This window comes from Ictidomys tridecemlineatus, chromosome 10, assembly GCF_052094955.1.
Source record: "Ictidomys tridecemlineatus isolate mIctTri1 chromosome 10, mIctTri1.hap1, whole genome shotgun sequence".
NCBI lineage: Eukaryota > Metazoa > Chordata > Mammalia > Rodentia > Sciuridae > Ictidomys > Ictidomys tridecemlineatus.
Genome location: NC_135486.1, coordinates 39,578,045 through 39,593,922, shown reverse-complemented (window position 1 = coordinate 39,593,922; position 15,878 = coordinate 39,578,045). Strand labels below are relative to the sequence as shown.

Below are 15,878 nucleotides of genomic sequence, written 5' to 3'. Positions count from 1 at the left end.
GAAACTATGAAGTAGTAAGATAGGAACAGTGGAGACAAGACACTGAAAGAGAACAAGTCACAAATCACACAATGAATGCTGCTATGATTTGAATGTCCCCTTCATAATCATGTTAAAATTTAATTGCCAATGTCATAGTGGGAGATGGGACTCTTAACATTATCACAGCAGTGGGTTGATTATCCTGGGAGTGCCTTTATTATAAAAGTAAGCATGCTCTCTCTCTCTCTCTCTCTCTCTCTCTCTCTCTCTCTCTCTCTCTCAGCTTGCTCTCTCTCTCTTTCCTCCTCCTCCTCCTCCTCCTCCTTCTTCTTCTTCTTTTTTGTTGTTGATTTTGGTCAGTAAGAAGAATCAGGAGCAATCGGGTGTTGCAAGTCCTGACCATGCAAACTCATTGATCACATACCATACAAACTCCAATCATCATGTTCTATTCTGCCTTCCAAAAGTAGAAACAGGTAAGGATTATGTAAGCTGACAATGCTGCTGCTCTCTTATTCCCAACTTTTCTCTGCTTGCTTGTGGGCTTCTTCACCTTGTGATGCTTTCTGCCAAGTTATGACATAATGTGAGGACCCCTAACAGATGCCAGCGTCATGCTTTTAGCCTTCTCAGTCTTCAAAACTGTGAGAAATAAATTTCTTTTCTTTATAAATTACCTAGTCTGTGGTATTCTGTTATAGCAGCAGAAAACAGACTTAGACAGATGGCAGTTGCAATTTGCTGCAGCAAAGCAAAATGAAGAAGAAGCTGTTTTATAAAAATCTTTTAAAGATAAAGTAGACAACAGCAGGAGACATTTCCAACAAACACAGTGAATTTAATGTTTCTTCCTAACAGCTAAAACAGAATCAATATTAGTTGCCTGAAATTAGTATTAGATGTCCAACAAATATTTTAAACAATTTTTAGCAGGGTCTAAGCTTATAATGTTGGCCAATTATAAGATGACTTGGATTCTTGTACAAAAAGAGAACCATTTTTAGATGGAGAGGTAGTCAAAGAAATTACTATTTTAGTTATGGAAATTTTGTTGGAAAAAGTATGAGAAAAAGCTTGTAAGATATTTTACAAATAGTGAAAGCTTGGTACAGCCAATATGGAAAACAGTTTGGAGGTTTCTCAAAAAATTAAAAGTAGAAAAACTACCATATGGTCCAGCAATCCCACTTCTGGATATATATCCAAAGGAAATGAAATCACTATCTTGAAGAGATATCTGGACTCTGTTCATTGCAACATTATTCACAGAAGCAAGATATTAAAATAGCCTAAATGCCTATTGGTAGATGAATGAATAAAGAAAATTATATGTATATAAAATATATAATTTTATATATTTAAATATTTAACTATATATAAAATATTTAATTTTCAAAATTATAATAAAATCATGTATATTTTATATATGTAATTTTCTATATCCTTATATAGTATATACACACATAAAATTCAACCTTAAATAAGGAAATTCTGCCATTTGCTACAACATGGATAAACTTGGAGGAATTTATACTAAGTGAAATAAACCAGATACGCAAAGACGAATACTGCATTATCTCAATTATACGTAAAATCTAAAGAAGTTGAACTCATAATGAAACAGATTAGAATGGTGGTTACTAGGGAAATGGGAAGATGTTGGTCAAAGGGCACAGATTTTCACTTATAAGATGATTAAATTCTGGAGATCTAATGTATAGCATGGTGAATATAGTTCATAATGATGTACATTAGAAGTTTCCTAACAGTGGAACTTAAGTGTTCTCACCACATACACAAAATAAGGATCACTAAGTGAAGTGCTGGTGTGTTAATTAGCTTTATTTGGTAATCATTTCACAATGTTTATCAATAACTCATATAGAACATCTTAAATTTTTAAAGTATTTTTTTACTTGACACGTAATTTTTAATTGTCAATCATACTTTAATAAAGCTGGAGGGGGAAAAAAGCCCTAAAAACTCTTCAATTATGCAAACAAATAATTGTTCATTGAATACATTTTTTTTTGTATTTCTAACAATATAAAACAATTTCTAACAATGTCAATTTTTTTTGTATTTCTAACAATATCAAACTTCAACTGATTCAAATTTTGAAAGATTGCAAGGATTTTCTTCAACTTTAGAAGAGTCATGAGATATAAGAGACACCACCCAATTAATACTTTGAATATGTTTTGTCTCAAAGGACTTTCAAACTTAAAAAATTTTTTGTTGTGTTGCAACCTAAAGATTGAATTCAATGATATAAATATTTTTGTCTTTCACACATGCCAAAGAAAATTTTCAGCCAAATAAGAAAAACATAGTTCCCGCCATAATCAAGGGTGCTCTAGCTATGTTAAATCAAAAATCTGGATTTATTGTATTTTTAAAGCAAGAAGCTGATCTTTTGTCTATTGATTTGCCTCTTTTAAGTGATACATCTTAAAGATATTTAAATGCGTTCATCTTTCTAAACAGTTTCATGAATATTGTTAAAATTGTTTTGTATGTGTGAAAATGCTATGAATCATCTCGTTGTAGAAAGAAACAGAAGAAAATGAATCCAATGACTTTATGCTCTTTGCCAATGTCATTGGTTAAGTAGTGAAGGATTTTTTAAAAAAAACTATTATATCGTTAATTTTTACTTAAGATTATCTTGAAACAAAAGGAAGACTTACCAAATAATCAATAATCGAAGACAGCAGTGTGATTTATGTTTTCTCACTAATATCACACTGCATATGAATGAGCTAAATTTGAAGCTCCAAGGCAAAGAAAAGTTTATCTGTGACCTAGCTTGACAGGTACAAGACTTTATGTTGAAATTGAAATTTTTTATAATATAATCAATAGCAACCTTACACATTCATCTAACATGAATTAATATGCAGATTTTCATTGAAATAAAAATGTTATGCAAATTAGCAGCAAAGATTTAAAAACTTTAGAACACCTTATAATATTGGTGAATTTATTGTTTCTTTTGCAATACCCTTTGAATTCATGATTTTTTTTGTTTGTTTGTTTTGTTTTTTGTGGTAATGGGGATTGAACCTAGGGTGCTCTACCCCTGAACTATATCCCTATTCCTTTTTATTCTTATTTTGAGGCAAGAGCTCCCTAAGTTGCCCAGCCCCCCTCAAACTTACGATCTTCCTGCCTCAGCCTCCTGAATTGCTAGTATTACAGGAGTGCACTAACATGCCCAGCTAAAGTCAATGTTAATAATACTGAGTTGGCCAAGTGCAGTAGTGCCTGCCCATGATCTCAACTACTCAAGAGGCTGTAGCAGGAGAAATGCAAGTTTAAGGTCAGCCTAGGCAATAAGTTAGACCCTGTCTTAAAAATTTTAAAAGGGCTGGGGATGTAACTCAGTGTTAAAGTACCTCCTTAGTATGCATGGGGCCCTGGGTTTGATTCACAGTATTTTAACAAAATAACAATAAAAATAAATTACTGAATTGACACAAAAATTAATGAATTCCTTAAGAGACACAATTTTGAAACTGATAGGGTTTTACTTCAAAGTCATTTCTAAAATAAATAGATTTCACAGTATGGATGCAAATATTAAAAGAGAAGAAAATTATTTTTGGTACTCAACTCAGTTTTTAGAAAACTGTTAAGTATGTTGGGAATAAATTGGGCATGTGAATCTATTTTTTCAACTAAATATTATGTGAAATATAAATACAGTGCAAGTATTTCTGATGCAAATTTAGTATTTGAATTAAAATGTGCTGCTAGTTTAAAAATATATACTGGATTTAGATGATTTCACATAAAAAAGAATATAAAATATATCACTAATAATTGTATTCCGTACAAGTTGAAATGATAATATTTGGGGATGTTGGCTAAATAAAATGTAACATTAAAACCAAATTTACCTGTTTCTTTTTACTTTTTAATGTGGCTACTAGAACATTTAAAACTATGTGGGTTGCTCACATTATATTTCCATTGGCAGCTTTGCTCTAGAGTTGGGGCTTCAGAGGCTGGGCTCTGAAACCAGGCAGCCTAAATTATTCATGAGTCTGGTCTCTGACCAGCGTTAGTTATACACATTAGGCAAATTTTTAAATGTCTCCATACTTTGTTTTTTTCCCGTCTAAAAAAGGTGATAACAATTGTTCTTACTTCGTCTGGTTGTTTTAAGCATACTTAAATAGTGTCTGGCACATAGTAATTACTGTGTGTAATTGCTATTATTATTATTACCATTATTATTAATGATGTGATCTTGAGAAGTTCCTTGCCATTGATTTACTCACGTGTAAAATGGTGATAACAACATCTATCTCACGAGATTATTCCTTGAGTTAAATGAGACTAGATATGCAAAATTGCTTATTGGAGGTAGGTGCCCACTGTACCTTTGCTGCATGTTCCAGATCGTAACTGATGTTCAGAAGTCTCTGTGATCTGTCTCAGACACAAGTCAAATCCAATAGTGTATGCGGTATGTGGAAGAAGCTGTAAATTATAAAATGCTTTTAATTGCTAGACATTATTTTTACTGTTCTTCGCTTGTGAAACTCTAGAGAGGATATGTTGCCTAAAGGTGTCTCGGAGCCTCCCTGCCTCCGTTCTCTTAATATCTAGGCTGAAGGGCCATTTTTCTATGAGGCCCTCAGTGTGGACTCCAGCCCTAGTATAATCTCTCCCCCCATTAAATCCCTGAAACATTTCCTGCCCAATGTATATATTTGGCATTTGGTCCCATGGCTACCTTGAATTGTTGTTTAATAGATTGGTGTTTTGTTCCCTTGGTCAGGTTAGGGGACTGTTTTATAATTTGTGAATGCCCCAACAGCACCTGACAATTGCTCAAAAAAAAAAAAAATATTTAGCTAACAAATGGAAACATTTGGAAAAACTAAGGGAAAAAAATTTGACCCGGCAGATCCTGGTATCCTCTGCAAAGAACAAAAAATGTCACTGGAAAGAGGAAGTTTTACGTAAAAGTCTAAGATAAGCATAAAAGGACTGGACAGAGCTGATATGGAAATTGAGAAGAGCAGAGGTGTGGTCCAAGACAGAGGTCAGCGAGCCAAGTGGACACCCACCCTGCTGGACAGTCACAGAACTCAAACAGAGATCCTCTTTCCCATACACCCAACAACAACTATTTTTGGCCACACTTAATTTTAGAAAATGATATAAGGTCTCAATCCAATCAGTTCATTTGCCAATCTGACAGCTTATTCCCAGAGTGTCTTCCTCCCGCCCTGGAAGTGGTCCCCACAGCTACATATTTAAAATGTTTGAAAATTCTTCCTCTACATGAAGTTTTTGGTGACCATTCAAAAAATTTCAGAGTGAAATTAGGCCTCCTTCTTTCCCGCCTGCTGGACTCACACATCTCCCCTGGACACTCTGTTAAGAGAAGATATCTTACCATCTAGGTCAACTGCAGATCCTACCAACCCCAAACAATGCCTGCTCCATAACACTACTCCATGACCCCTGAATGAATTAATGTCACAAAGTTGATTCTTGTTTGGGCTACAAGGGAGGAAAAACACAGCTAACATCAGCTAACATCAAGAGAAAGAAGCTGCTGTTGGGGCTAGGGTTGTAGCTCAACGGTACAGCACTTGCCTAGCAAGTGTGAGGCACTGGGTTCGATCCTCAGCACCACATAAAAATAAATAAAACAAAGGTATTTTGTCCATCTACAATTAAGAAAAAAAATTTTTTTTTAAAAGAAGCTGCTGTTCACACATGACTCAGGGACTTAATGCCCAACACAAGGTTCAGCTGTGTTTTGCATTTTTGTGGCTCTGAAGTTATGGTGAACTGGCAAGAAGAAATGAGACATCATGGTGGAAGTCAGGAGAGGTGTGATTCAGTTCTTCTCACCAACTGCTGTGTGAGTTCGGACTGGGTATCAACTCATTTGGGTTTGCAAATACAAAGGTGCCTTCCCACCTCAAAATTCTGTTATTTTAATGTTTGACTGCTTCACTGGGCATGATGCACCCATGACAGTCACACTGGGAAAGGGATTGATACTTTCCAGGGAAAAGGATCACTAACTACTTGACTTGGAGAAGTAGGACTTATCAAGCCTGGTCAGTTTATCAACTGAGTTCAAGGACGTGAACCAGCAGAAACCAGCATGCAAGGAGTAATGTCTTCATTACTCACTCATGCTCTCTTTTCATCCCATCAAGTTCATTCAAACCCCCCTCTGTCTTTCCAACTTTATTTCCAGTCCCCAAACCAAAATCTGATTACATAACTAGGTACTCAGGAAATGATGCTGATTTTTAAAAATATTTTAGTTGTAGATGGACACAATATCTTTATTTTGCTTATTTATTTTTTTTATGTGATGCTGAGAATCGAACCCACTGCCTCACACATGCCAGGTAAGCGCTCTGTCATTGAGCCACAACCCCAGCTCCCATGATGCTGATTTTTAATAAACAATGCTGCTTCCTGTTTGGAAAGAGACAGATCCATATTAAAAGCTCGTCTGTGCCCACAGTATCTACTGTGCTCAGACATCAAATGGGCATCATTTTAAAGGAAAAATGGATAAAAATAGGTTAAACTTCTCACAACAGGGCAGGGGGAGCTTTTAAAAAGACAAATTTTGGTAGCAGGATATGACTAAATAGAAACTAGTACTGGATAATATCTCTCTTGCTCTCTCGCTCTTGCTCTTTCTCTCATATATTCAACCTACTCATTCTCAGAGTGTTCTAGACTAATATAAAAAAGATCATGAATATGCTGACTCTCAGAGCCTGACTTTATTTCAGAATGGCCAGGTAATAGAACCTGTAAGATGTTGGGTGCATCTTCCTAGTGAGTCACTTCCCAGTCTACTGATAACTTTGGAGGACACCCTGGAATGAGTTGCAGAAATTCATGATGAAGGTCATTTAGGCTCTATACCAGAACTGTAGATTCCTTAGAGGAAGTGGAATTAGGCTACTTCCCAACATTCTTGATCTGTGCATGACTAGCTCAAGAGGCAAGGGGGAAAGGGCAATGTTTGAGGTAGTGGTGGGTAGGAGAAAGGTAGGCAGTGAGGAGAGGTGTTGGAATTATTCTCCATAAATGCTTTTCTATCTTCTCACCCAAAGTCTATGATTACTGCTTCAGGATTACACACTAATTCTATTAATTCCATGCTTAAAATCTTTCATCCCAACAATGTTTTCCATTACATCCTTGGTGTGACATTCAGACTTGATTCTTCCTGTATCTCCAGATTCATTTCAACACTACCCTGCTACCCCCAAACTCTTGCAGACTCTGTATGCTCTCTCCTTTTAATGCCTTTTCTGAGCCTGAAAACACATTCTCTCTCTCTCTCTCTCTCTCTCTCTCTCTCTCTCTCTCTCTCTCTCTCTCTCTCTTTCTCTCTCTCTGTATGCCCTTTCCCACCTTCACCTTTCATTTTCTAATTATTCTTGTTTCATTTTGATTTTTTTTTTTGTACTAGAGATTTAAGTCAAGGGTGCTTTACTACTAAGCTACATCCCCAGCCATTTCTGCTTTCTGTTTAAGACAGGATCCCACAAAGTTGCTTAGAGCTTCACTAAATTGCTGAGGCTGGCCTTGCACTTGCAGTCCTCCTGTTTTAGTCTCCAGAGCTGTGCTGGAATTACAGGCGTGTGTCATCGCACCTGGCTCTCTATTTATTCTTTAAGATATTCAGATGCCACCATCCCTGACACCCTTCTGAACTTGATCTCCCTCCATTTACCTTTGAGCACCTCAGGCAGATCTCTATCCTAGTCTTTATTATAGGATGCTGTAATCATCTTTGCTTTTTTTGTTTGTTTGTTTCCTTGACTAAACTGTAAGTTCTATTAACTTTTGTTGTGTATCTGGTGCCTTGCACAATGCCAGTCACTTGTAGAAGCTCAGTAAATATTCATAAGTTAACTAATTAGGTACAGGTTGGAGGTAGAAGCATCCCAAACAAATGGCATTGACATAGTGCCATAGAATACTCCTGGCCTTGTCTCCAGATCTCTCCTGGGGGTGAGTCTGGAGCTCCCAAGGCACCTTAGGAGCTGGATGCTATGAGTACACACAAAATCATACTTTTCTTTCTACCGAGGTTTGAACTCTTCAATTCCAAGCTCCATGATTGCTGTCTTTTAGAAACAGTTCCTGTTTAAACCCACTTGGTTCCTTTCCCTTCACATCTCAGCCCTCCTTATTATCTGTGCTATGTTTTGCCTGATAGGTGTGGGCCCTGTCTCCTCCCCCGAGGTCAAAGTTCTCCAGTGGCCATGGCTCTCCACCAAGCCCATTTCACTGCTGTGTGCACAGTGAGGTTGCCTTCTTCACTAGCTCAGGGCCTTTGGGGATAATTCATCCATACTACAGTCCAAAGTCATCACTGCAAGAGACTAATTTTATAGCTTTTCTCCATGACTATTCATTTCTACTGTATTCTAAGCCCTGTAGGATGCTAAGTTACTAAACACTGAGGATTTCAATTCAGTTTCAGGGATGTCCAGTTGGTCTGTCTTAATCTCAAAAATCTCAGAACAGTTAAACAAAATGTGACATCTCAACCAGGTTGGAATACACCTACCCTCTCCTAGTGCACATTTTGGAAGAGAAGGAATAAATGTGAAGTTTGGCCTTTCAGGGATCAGGATTTCCTGAAACAATAGGGCTCTCTACTGCAAACAGAAACATTTTTTTTATATAAGGTTATAACTCTTGACCATAGGGAATATGTTTTTATGGGTTATTTATTTATTTAAAAAATTAGAGAGTTGTGCTAAACCATTTTCATTCTCATCCAGTGGTTTGTGCTTGAGAAATGATGGCTAAAATTAGGAGCACTGCCTGTAACACTGGGGTGGTTGGAAGTAGTCCACAAAGGAATCAGATTCATGACCTTAGCCCTATTACCACAAAACCAACTAGGATGTGGGCCCAAAGGCCTGGAAAACATGGAGCTTGACAACAGTTCTATTGAGAAAGAGCAGGCTACCCTGTAGGTGAGCAGTTACAGATCCCCATGGCTTCTGTGGCAGTCTCAGAAGGGATCCCTGGTGACCAACTTTCCCCCTAAAATGGCTTTTTATTTAAAATGGTCTTGCCCCTGTCAGTAGGTAGGAATAAGCCAAGGTAAATGCCCTCCAAGCAGTGAGTTGTGGTGGTGAGCCAGCAGAGGACTAGGGTCTACATCTCAGCACTACCACTTGGTTGCTATCTTGTTGCTATCTTGTCTTGAGTAGGTTGCTTAACCTCGCTAGACCTTATTTCCTAGTGTTTAAAAGAGGAATAGTAATGGCACCTACTTCATGAGTTTGCCAGGGGATTAAAGAAGAAAAGGCATGTAACATGCTAAGCCCTGTGCCTGGAAGATGGCAGAAACTCAGTGGTATCTCTCAGATATTAGTAACATTAGGAATAGTTGTAATCAAAAGCCATATTTAAAGTGATTACACCAAGGCAGGACCATGTTGACCGTGCTGTCCAGCTACAATCCCAGTCACTGCTCCCTGCTTTCTTCCGAGGTGACCCAGCTCTGTCCAGGGCTGCTTAGTGAGGTAAGAATCTTGGCCAGTGACCAGCTGCCTGGGCTTGACCCCTGAGCTGGCAGCAGTGGGAGGAGGTACAGAAGGAGCAGGGAGAAATAGGGTATCAGTGGGCGGGTTATGGGAGGAAGTAGGTTTGTGGTGGGGCTAGGGCGGGATGCAGAACGGGGATGGGCAGAGTTTGAGATTTTGAACCGGAAGGAAGGCAGTTGAGAAAAAAAATAAAAGCCACATCATGTCTTGTTGGCCTCTTGGTGTCATTTTCTGACAATGAAGAATCAGAAAGAAGAACCAGTGAAAGGTTTCTAGGGCTTCACAAAATATCAGACTTTTTTAAAAACTTAAAAAAATTTTTTTGTTTGTTTTGGTTTTGGAGGGGGTCTTATCATTGTCTGGTCTGTAACTCCAAAAAAGAAAAAACGGGCTGTTTCACAGATGGTCAGACCATTAGACCAAGATCAAATGTGCCTTTTTCACCCTAAAAATCTTGTTGCACAACCGGGTGTTATTTCTACAGGCGAGTGAAGTAACTCTGCTCTTGACATTCTGCCCCGTGTGACTATTTTTTTTTCTCTTATTTGTTAACCCAGTAATTAAACAATCATGACAGAGAAAACAGTCCTCCAAGTTGGTGGAGCATGGACCTGGGAGGTCATCAGCACCTACTGGGGACATCTCTGGAAACAAGGCAGTCTATCTTGGGCCATTGGTAGGAGGTAATAGAACTGGTCCCCACTCTCGGGGACCAAGTCCGATGCTTTGTGTCCTTCTTCAATCATACAATTTTCCAAGTAAGAGGCAGCTCGGTGCAGATGGCAACTGTGTCCCGAGGAATACGGGGAAGGTTCTCCTGTCACAACAGGAAGTCATAGAGGAGCAGGATTTCAAAAGCAAGTTTTCTTCAGGGCTTGTGGAGACACCCACTTGCTTCTCCGTCCTCCCTATAATTTCACTTCTTATTTCTTATCTTTCAGTTTTCCACCCTCTTTTTAAAACTTTTGTCTCTAAGATTTCACCAGGCTTTATTCTGGGGAGAGGGACAGGGGTGAAAGATTTAATCAATTAATCTAGTAATTCTGTGTCTCCTCCCCTGAAATCCACCCTGAAATGGCCTCTTATTGGGAACAGTCTATTATTTGAAAGTGTCTCAACTTGGTGGTTCTGTCCTCACCTCAGATTTTGCACATTCAAATCACCCTCTCATCCTTATTTCCCAAATCAGCACAGTTTCCTTATTTTTGTTTAGCAGGACCACCATGTACCTAGTCGTTCATCTTTGCGTTGCCCCTGATGACTTTATAAATGGTCTCCAGTAGATTGGGCTGATTCTTGACTCATCTGAAATATCCCTCATCAATTGTTACTTGCACTTGTACAGTGCAAGCCCCTGTGACTTCCTCGTTCCTGAGGGGTCACAGCTTCGATCAGACCTCCAGGACTCACTCTTTCCTGCCCTGCCTGCCCACGTGAAGCCTCTGGAGTAAGTGAAGACCGCATTGCATCACTTCTGTGTGCACAAAAGCCTCACCACTGCTGTTGATTAAAAAGTCCAACCAGACCCCCAGCCTGGCATTCCCTACATACCTCTGCTGGTTGACTGCCGGATTCTCCGGGCAATCATCCCTGACCCCAAAAGACACCCACACTCTGCCCTGCCTGGCCACTTTTAATAGTGCACCCTGCCTGGTATGTGGGAGATGCTAACACAGAAGAAGGAAGAAAGGGAAGGAAAGGGGAAAGAAGGAAGGAAGACCTGAAGACACAGCTATATTTCCTCCACAAACCCTTGTCCAGGTGCCCTGGTCCTCACTTCTAGCCCCCTCCTCTCAATTCCTCCCCCATTGGTGTCTACACCACTCATTAAAAGACAAACAAGATAATAATGTCCATCACATTCCACCATCATTTCTAACCCCATGCTTCCTCCCTTCCCCTCCCATCCCTCTGCCCTATCTAGGGTTCGTCTATTCCTCCCACGCTCCCCATCCCTACCCTACTATGAATCAGCCTCCTTCTATCAGAGAAAACATTCAGCATTTGGTATTTTGGAATTGGCTAACTTCACTTAGCATTATCTTCTCTAACTCCATCCATTTACCTGCAAATGCCATGATTTTGTTCTCTTTTATTGCTGAATAATATTCACTGTGAATGGATAAAAAAATGAATGGATAAAAAATGCCACATTTTTTAATCCATTAATCTATTGAAGGGCTTCTAGGTTGGTTCCACAGTTTAGCTATTGTGAATTGTGCTGCTATAAACATTGATGTGGCTGTATCCCTGTAATATGGTGTTTTTAAGTCCTTTGGCTATAGACTGAGGAGAGGGATAGCTGGGACATTATTATCCAAAGTACATGTTTGAAGACATGAATTGGTGTGAATATACTTTGTATACAACCAGAGATAAGAAAAATTGTGCTCTATATGTGTAATAAGAACTGTAATGCATTTGCTGTCATATATAAATAAAAAAAATAATTAAAAAAATAAGACAAACAACAAAGGCACACCTGTAATCCCAGTGGCTCTGGAGGCTGAAGCAGGAGGATTGCAGGTTCAAAGCCAGCCTCAGCAACTTGTGAGACCCTGTCTCAAAATAAAATATTGAAAAAAAAGGGCTTGGGATGTGGCTTAGTGGTTAAGTGCCTCTTGATTCAATCCCTGGCACATCCCATAAAAAAAAAAAAAAAAAACACAACAACAACAAAACAGATGAGCAAAACCAAACCCTTTCTACTACAAAATTTTCCAAACTTACAAAACAAACCCTCATGAACCAATCAGCCAGCTTCCATAACCATCAAGTTTTACTACACTTATTTCATCTATTGCCCCCCACCCCCTTTTTCCTTTTTCTTTCTTTTTCTTTTTATTTATTTGGGTCAATTTATTCCCAAATACTTTAGCATGTATCTGTAAGAAGTGGTTTGCTTATGTAACCAGAATGCTATTACCATGCATAATAAAATTGGTAACAATTCTTCATTGTCTATTACTTAGTATCTATTCGAGTTTCACAAAGAGTTTTTTTTTTTTTTTTTTAAGGCCAATTTTAGACTTGGTACTTTAATCAAGATCCAGAGTCAGGTCTGTTATTCATGGTATTCAGGTATGTCTGTAGTCTCTTTAAATTCTTCTATTTATTTATTTATTTATTTAGTTAGTTGTTTTTTGGTGATGGTGGTGGGGTTAAACCAGCCTTCACACATGCTAAGTGCATGCTCTGATACTGAAACACACCTCAGCTATCTTTTAACTCCTTTAAAACTAGAATAATCTCTTCTTTGCTTTTCCCTCCATGCCATTGACTGAATAAATAATAAACCAAGTTAACTGTCCTGTAGAATGTCTGACATTCTGGATTAGCCTGTTGCTTCCTTGTGGTATCATTTATAATATACTCATTGCAGTTCGCATACATTTCCTTGCCCTGTCTTTGATGTAACTTTTGCATTTGAATGCAGCCCAGGTTTCTGGAGGAAGTACAAAACTTCCAAAGAAATTCTGATGGGTGAGTGTGTATGTGTGTATGTATGTGTATGTGGCTTTAGTGCTAGATCCTCCATAAGCATTTATCCTCAATAATATTTGTTGAACTTCACTATCTGCATAATTGTGTACTAGAGGTGGGTGGAATATGGAGACAGGTTCTTTTTAAAATTTTTATTTTGTGGTACTGGGGATCAAATCCAGAGCCTCACACATGCTAGGCAACTAGTCTGTCACTAAGCTACAACCCCAGCAGGAGACCGGTTTTTAAACTGTGTTTCCCGTCCTGTTAATTATACAGGACACTGATTCTCAAACTTGCACATGCATCAAAATCACTGAAGAGCTTGTTAAAAACATAGAAATAGATAATGCTTCTCAAGAAAATCATGTTAGTGAGGAGATGAAGGCCAAGTTTTGAACCTGGGAAGTGCCCGTACATAAGGGATGGGTGGGACATAAAGGAATTCATTCCCCAAGAATGAGGCAGGGGACAGAAAGAATAAAGTAATAGGAATTATTGCAAGGAAAATATCAAGTTAGGCCCTGAGAATTTCTAACAGGTTCCCATCTGTTGCTGCTGGATCAGGGACCAATCTTTAAGAATCACTAGTACTATCTACCCATGGACTTCAAAATGTCTCTCTAAGCCCCTGGTGCCCAGGCCATTGCTACAGAACTAATTCCCAAGGCTGCTGTCTCCTGAGGTCTCTAGGCTTAGAGTGACCTGGGCGTTTAAACCTTTTGATGGGGAGGAGCTACTTTGAGGACACGTTCTCAGTGTAGAGAGGAATGAAGTGAGGAAATTGACAGTGAGGTAGTGGAGTGACTTGTTTTCATGGAGGAAGGGGTCAGCTAGGTTCTGGAGTTGCAGAAAAATTGAAAGGAGCGATGAGCAGCAGGGGCCTTGCCCAGGTTGGATCCTGGGATCTTCAAGCAAAGATCTCTGGGTTCAAAGTCTGTGCTTATGCTTCTGCCCTGTGTAGTGGTTCCTGACATCCTTTACACAGGAGCACCACAGAACTGCAGGGCAAGACAGGACTGAGGCTCCTCACTCCCTGTCCCTATTCCAGTGTCTGTCATCCAGATATGGGAGGAAAAGATGCACAACACAACACAACTTGAAAGTCTTCTGAGAGCATCGTAGAATCAAAGTGATTAAATAAAAAAATCTTGCTTTGCTCAACACTCTCAACCAAACTTAGTTTTCTATCTCACTCTTATTTCTTTTCTTACAGACAATACCTAGTGATTTCTTCATATTTTCCTTGTGAGAATTCCTTTATTCTTTCTGTCCTCTCTCTTATTCTTGGGGAATGGATTTCTTTTTCTCCCACCCACATATGGGAACTTGCCCTGTTCTAAACTTGGCTTTCATCTTCTTATTGACATACTCTCCTGGAGACACATTATCTATTTCTAGTGCTTCAACTTTCACCCATATGTTCATGGCTCTCCACAAAATATCTCCAGCCTAGACCTCTCACCCTCCACACCATTATGCCAGCTTCTAGCTAGATGTCTCCACCTGATGGCTCACAGAGTACTTCCAACTCAGTACATTTAATTCATCCTATTTTTCCATTCCAACCCTTATCTCTTAGCCCTTCCCCCAGCCGTGTATTTTATCACTATTCCTCCTGCTTTCCCCAACCCTGAATCACACCTCTTGTGTTGGTTCAGTTTGAAATCAGTTCTCCACTTGTCTTTTTCTCACCCAGCCTCTCTCTACTTGTTCATCAGGTCTTATCTCTTCACCTGAAATATCTTCAGAATTCCTACAGATTGCAGATTCCTTCTTGCAATCTCCCTTGCCTTCAACTCATTCCCAATCCTCCTCATCTCTTTTCTGAATTGCTGCAATGTGTCAATGACAGCTGCTGTGAAATGAGTGCATATTCTTCTGTGCCAGGAACGCAGTGCTCCAACCCTTACTTCCCTTACCTGATTTAATTACAAGCCAATGAGGTAGACACCATCATCTCCATTTTACAGATGAAAAAACTGAGAACTGAAAATAATTAAGCAAGTTGACCAAGAGCCTTGCATTTTGGTAAGTAGTAGCCAAGAGCCTGTGTTTTTCCCCCCACATTTTTATTGGTGCGTTATAGTTGTTCATAGTGGTGGAATTTGTTGTTGTATATTTGTATATCCACACAATATAACAATATAATTTGGGTAATACCATTCCCCAGTATTTCCCCTTTCCTCCCTTCTTCCTTCCACCTTTCCTCCCTTCTTCCTTTCCCCTACTGATCTTCCTTCAATTTTCATGAAATCCCCTTGATACCCCCACCTTTCTTTTCATTTTTTCTTCTCTAGTTTCCACAAATAAGAGAAAATATATGACCCTTGACCTTCTGGGCTTAGCTTATTTCATGTACCAGATGTTCTCAAATTCAATCCATTTTCTTGCAGATGACATGATTTTATTTTTCTTTATAAGAGCCTGTGTTCTTAACCACTACCCTGTACTCATGTGTTCCCAAGCTAGGTTTTGTATGTCCCAACCTTGGCACATTAGAATAACCTGGGTTTTTAAAGACTCCATTATCCCAGCCTTATTCCAGACCAATCAAATCAAAGTCCCTGAGGGTGGGGCCTGCATAAGTATTTAGAAAGTCCCCTTAGGCAATTGTCATGGACAGTCAGGGCCACCCCCTGATTTATTGCTTCTGCAAGACCACTTTCCCTGCTCCCTGGCCTGTGCCACTCCAGAATCCTGTCCAGTTATTCTTTTAAAGTACCGCATGTTACCGTCCTGCCCAAACATCTCAGTCATCCCCTCTGCCTGTAGAATAAAGGCCAAATTCCTCAGTGAAGCTTCCAGACCCTTTACATCTTGCATCCTCCTCTCTGAACT

General features: G+C 39.1%; 1 non-coding gene across 1 annotated transcript; it reads right to left on the bottom strand.

The window, feature by feature from the left end:
- Positions 1 to 350: 350 nt before the first annotated feature.
- LOC120887703 (U8 small nucleolar RNA) lies at positions 351 to 481 on the bottom strand. Its single transcript, XR_005731039.1, has one exon. It is a non-coding gene; the product is annotated as a U8 small nucleolar RNA (small nucleolar RNA).
- Positions 482 to 15,878: the final 15,397 nt, after the last annotated feature.